The sequence below is a fragment of the Vicugna pacos genome, unplaced genomic scaffold, assembly GCF_048564905.1.
Source record: "Vicugna pacos unplaced genomic scaffold, VicPac4 scaffold_20, whole genome shotgun sequence".
In the NCBI taxonomy this organism is placed as follows: Eukaryota; Metazoa; Chordata; class Mammalia; order Artiodactyla; family Camelidae; genus Vicugna; species Vicugna pacos.
The window spans coordinates 94439391-94445158 of NW_027328741.1; the positions used below are offsets into that span (position 1 = coordinate 94439391).

General features: G+C 37.6%; 1 pseudogene; it reads left to right on the plus strand.

Moving 5' to 3' along the window:
* The first annotated feature begins 2432 nt into the window (after positions 1–2432).
* On the plus strand, positions 2433–4280 carry LOC140694179 (endogenous retrovirus group K member 10 Gag polyprotein-like; annotated as a pseudogene).
* The last annotated feature ends 1488 nt before the right edge of the window (positions 4281–5768 follow it).

Genomic DNA, 5768 nt, shown 5'->3' on the forward strand with positions numbered 1-5768 from the left:
CTATAAATGGATGTGTGTTCCTCTTACTAAAGTGGGTCTCTTCTTTGCTTCATAATGTAGGGTCTTGTTATGTTATCACATCTGACAATATATATCTTTTGATTGAAGCACTAAGTCCATTAACATTTGTGGTAATTATTGATAGACTGGTGTTTATTTCCATATTGAACTTCTTTCTCCAGTTGATTTGGTATTTTCTTTTTGTTCATTTCTTTTTTTTTTATGGCTTGATAAGTTTTCTTTTATTACCTTGGTTTCTTTTTGTCTTTGTGACTTCATTGTAAGCTTTTGACTTATGGTATCTTGTTTTGTATGTATATTGGCCAGTACTAAATATGTTTATTTTAACTGATAAGAATACAAACTCAAACCCATCCTACAGAGAACAGAAACAAGAAGAAAACACTCTGTATTTTCCTGTTTCACTCTGTGACTTTTAAAAATTTTGATGTCCTTTTATACAACATCATATTTATTCTGTTATAAGTCATTGCAGATATTGCCTTTCTAATTATGCCTTTCTCTTTTCTATAGCATCCTGCTTCTTTTTTATTTAGAGTAGATCTTTCTGTATTTCTCTTTCTCTTACTAAATTCTTTAAGTATTTGCTTGTGTGGATGTTATTTATCTCTCCTCCTATTCTAAAAGTTAAACTTGCTTGATATAGCATCTTAGATTACAGCTTTCTTTCATTCAGGACTTTGAATATGTCTTGCCACTGCCTTCTGCCTGCTCTACTTGTGTACGAAATGAGTTTACAAATATGTATATAATTGTATATATATAAAGAACACCTATAAATGAAGTTAACAAACATGGTGAAAACCTATACGTTAAAAAACAGAAAACATTGATAAAGGAAATTAAAACTTATCGAAAGAAATGAAATGATCTCTTATGTTAATGATGTGAAACAATGTGGTTGAAAAAAACATAGTACCCAATGCAACCTACATTTAGTGTGATTCATGTGAAAATACCCATGAGATATTTCCAATAAATAGAACAAATAATTTTAAAACAACAAAGATCTTGAGCTGCCAAAATAATCCTGAAAAAGAGTATTAAATCTAATGGTTAAAATTCTCTGATGTTAAACAGTCCTACAAAACTTTAATAATTAAAACAACATGATACTGGCTCAAAAGCAGACACCAATTAATAGAAGAGAATAGAAAAACCAGATATAATCCCTCACACCTATGATCAAATAACCCATGGAAAGGGATGCATGAGTATAAAATTAAGAAAAGACATTCTCCTCAATAATTACTTCTGGGGAGTTTGAACATGTGAAAAATAGAGTAGAATATTTCTTCATATTTTATACAATCCATCAGCCCAGAATATCTTTCTCTTTATTTTGTTTATTTATATTTCTTGTACCTGTAATATATAGATCTATGTTTAGAACTTTTGTTTCACTTATCAAATTTATTCCTTTTTTATTCTTTTTGGTATCAATTTACACACAATGGTTTTCCTAATTTCTCTTTCTGATACTGTGTTTTTACTATACAAAAATGCAACGGATATTTGTAGGTTGATTTTGTATTCTGCAAGTTTACTAAGCTTGTTCATTATTTCAGTCACTGGAGGAGTCTATGGAGTTTTCTATATATGCATAATTATGTTATCTAAAAACTTCACTTTATTACAAGTTGGATGAATTTTATGTTTTTTCTTTACTGCGAGGGGCCACCCATGACCTGAGGGCTGCCGAGCACAGAAACTGGGCCTAAACTCCCAGAGTGCGGGACGTCAGGCTTTAAGGCTGATTGAGCTAAGACAATCTCTGTCCCGCCACCCCTTTGTTAGAAAAACAGCAGGTGCATTTGGAGTCGGAAAAACATCTTAATGCCATTGAGTTATTAAGAACTAGGGCTTCTGGAAAGAGAGATACAATCGGCCACAAGTTAGTGATCTTTGTCTGAAAGAACAATCACTTGAGCTAATGATACACGAGTCATGATGTTAGCCTAAAGGAACAATAATATTAGTCTATGATCTTAGCTTTAGGGGATCAGTCAATCTTGGTGTATGGAACAGTAAACAATGATAATGATTTTAGTGCACACCATTAATGTACCCTGAAAAACAATACCTGTGCCTACGTGCAAGAATGCACAAGGTAGTCACTTGAATTTGTATAAATTAACTGCCTGAAATAAAAATCGATGTCCACTCTTGACCTAGCGTCTTGCGGGCTAGAGTGAGATCCTCTCAACCCCACCTTTTAGTCTTGTCTTTCTTTCCTCAGTCCTGCAGCACAGGTTTCTGGACCTGATCGATTGTCGGCTGGCTCCGACAAGTGGCGCCCGAACAGGGACCTGAAATCTGGAAGAGATTGCTGCAGCGACCGCCGCGGAAGGAAAGAGGAGCGCTCGATTTTAAGGTGAAAGTAAGTTTCTGCGGGGAGTGTATTTGAGAGTATGGGGCAAAATAATAGTAGAGGCTTATTTGTACAGATGCTTAGAGTTATGTTAAAAGCAAGAGGAATTCAGGTTACAAAGAAACGTTTAGAACAATTTCTTGTTTTTGTGGAGGAAATTTGTCCTTGGTTTCCAGAACAAGGCACTGTCAATTTAGAAACCTGGAGAGTTGTTGGGGTTCGTTTGAGAGATTATTATACAGCTAATGGCCCAAATAAATTACCGGTCACTGTTTTGCCCTTATGGCAGTTAATTCGAGATTGCCTCGATCCAGCTACTGAGGGAGAGAAATTAGATACAGTCAAGATAGAAAATATTGAGCCTTCCGCTCCTACTAATACAGAATTGAAAGAAGCACCCTCTGCTCCTCCTGCAGTAAATGCAAGTGACAATCCCTTTGATTCAGAATTAGATCCAGCCGATCAGGAGGAATTAGAGGAGCAAGCTGCTCAATATCATAGGGATGAAGACCCTTGGGGTGTCTTTTTAACTGAAGAAAATAAAAATTTTGACATGACTAAGCTTAAAAACATTATTACAGAATGTGTTCAACAAAATGTTTCTAAAAATAACCATAGGACCTTACCTCTAACTTCTTCTCCCCCTCCTGGTTACACATCCCAGGAGGCATGGACACCAAAATTTGTTGTTTTAAGTCCTTTACAAAAGGCTTTGCAACAAGCTAGTAAAGAAGGAGAACACATTCCTGGTTTTTCTTTAGTATATCCAGTCCTTGAGGATGCCCAACAACAGAGATACTATGAAACTATTCCTTTTAAACAATTAAAAGAATTAAAAATGGCTTGTGCTCAATATGGACCTACTGCTCCTTTTACACAAGCCATTGTTGAAAGTTTAGGAAATCAATATTTGCCTCCTAATGACTGGAAGCAAGTGGCACATGCCTGTTTATCTGGAGGAAATTATTTACTCTGGAAATCAGAATTTTATGAAAATTGTGCAGCAACAGCAAGTATTAATCAAAGACAAGGTATTCAGGTTACCTTAGAAAAACTGACCGGAGAGGGACAATACCAGGATACCTATTCACAATTAGGATATTTGCCTGGTGCTTATCCTCAAATAAATGCAGCAGCGTTGAGAGCATGGAGGAAGCTGCCAAACTCTGAAAATAAAACTGAGGATCTGTCTAAGATCCGACAAGGTCCCTACGAGCCATATCAGGATTTTGTTGCTCGCCTTATGGAGACCGGTAAGGTTATAGGGGACGAGCAAGCAGGATTGGTTTTAGCTAAACAATTGGCCTATGAAAATGCTAATTCTGCTTGCCAGGCAGCTCTTAGACCTTATAGAAAAAAGAGTAATTTGGCTGATTTTATACGAATTTGTGCTGATATAGGACCTTCCTATGTTCAAGGAATAGCCTTAGCCGCTGCTTTACAAGGAAAAACAGTAAAAGAGGTTTTATTTCAACAAAATCGTCCTAAACACAATTTCCAAGGATCTTCCAGAGTAGCTGGTCCTCCTGGTAGTTGTTATGCTTGTGGCCAATTGGGACATTGAGCAAATCAATGTCCTAAACGGGGACAGCAGCCAATGGGTCAAAATACATTAGTTACAGGCCCAAGCCTGTGTCCCAGATGTAAAAAGGAAAAACATTGGGCTAAGGACTGTCGATCTAAAACTGATATAAATGGACAACTTCTGAACCAGGGAAACTGGGTGAGGGGCCAGCCCCAGGCCCTGAAACAATGTTACGAGGCAATTCAGGAGACCTCTCAGGTCAGCCACAACCCGTTTCTTCCCGACCAAGTATTTCAGACCTCTATAGAGCAACCCCAGGGAGTGCAGGACTGGACCTCTGTGCCTCCACCTACACAGTATTGACCCCAGAAATGGGAATGCAGGCCCTTCCTACTGGAATTTATGGGTCTTTACCTCCCGGCAGTGTGGGACTATTGTTAGGACGCAGTAGTACAACTATGAAAGGGTTGTTTGTTGCTCCAGGAGTGATTGACTCTGATTTTGAAGGAGAGATCAAGGTAATGGCTCACTCTCCTCGAACGATAACGGCCATTCCTGCAGGCCAACGTATTGCTCAATTAATCTTATTGCCGACTCTTACTGTTGGAAGACATAAAACTGATCATAAAAGAGGTACTGCAGGTTTTGGTTCCTCTGACGCTTATTGGATGCAACAGATAAGCGACCAGAGACCTGAATTGACTTTGGAAATCCAAGGCAAAAAATTTAAAGGCATTCTAGATACTGGAGCAGATATTTCTGTAATTGCTGCCTCTCACTGGCCTGAAAATTGGCCAAAACAAATTGCCCTTTCCATGTTACAAGGAATTGGACAATCGCATAATCCGGAACAAAGTTCTGCTTTTCTCTCTTGGAAGGATGAGGAAGGACATTCTGGAATATTTCAGCCTTATATTCTTCCTAGTTTGCCTGTTAATCTATGGGGAAGAGACATTATGTCTAATATGGGGGTCTTTCTGTATAGCCCCAACCCCACTGTTTCTTACCAGTTGTTATCACAAGGATTATATCCAAATAAAGGCCTAGGTAAACATAATCAAGGAATTACTCAACCATTACAAATAAAAGGAAAGAGGGATAAGACAGGTTTGGGTTATTTTTAATGGGGGCCCTTGACTGTCCTGCGACTCACGCAGATCCTATTGTATGGAAATCTGATCAACCTGTGTGGGTCGATCAATGGCCCCTTTCTCAAGAAAAAATTGCCGCTGCAAAACAATTGGTGCAGGAACAGTTGGACAGCGGGCATATTGCTCCCTCTAATTCACCTTGGAATTCTCCTATATTTATCATTAAGAAAAGGTCTGGAAAATGGAGATTGTTACAAGATTTACGCAAAGTAAATGAAACTTTAGAATTAATGGGTGCCTTACAGCCCGGTCTGCCTACTCCTATGGCTATACCTGATGGAACTTATAAAATTATTATTGATTTAAAAGATTGTTTTTATACTATTCCTCTATATCCTGATGATTGTAAGAGATTTGCATTTAGTGTTCCTTCCACAAATTTTAAAGAGCCTATGCAACGATATCAGTGGCTAGTTTTGCCTCAAGGCATGGCTAACAGCCCCACCTTATGTCAAAAATTCGTTGCTAAAGCTTTACAGCCTATTCGTTTAAAATATCCAGATGTTTATTTGATTCATTATATGGATGATATTTTAATTGCACACTCTCAAGAAGGCTATTTATTAACTGTATTTGATCAAATGCTGATTTCTTTAAAAGCCTTTGGCCTTCAAATTGCTGATGAAAAAGTTCAACGATTTTGCCCGTATGCATATTTGGGATTCCGTTTACATAATTTTACTTTTCAAACACAAAAGAT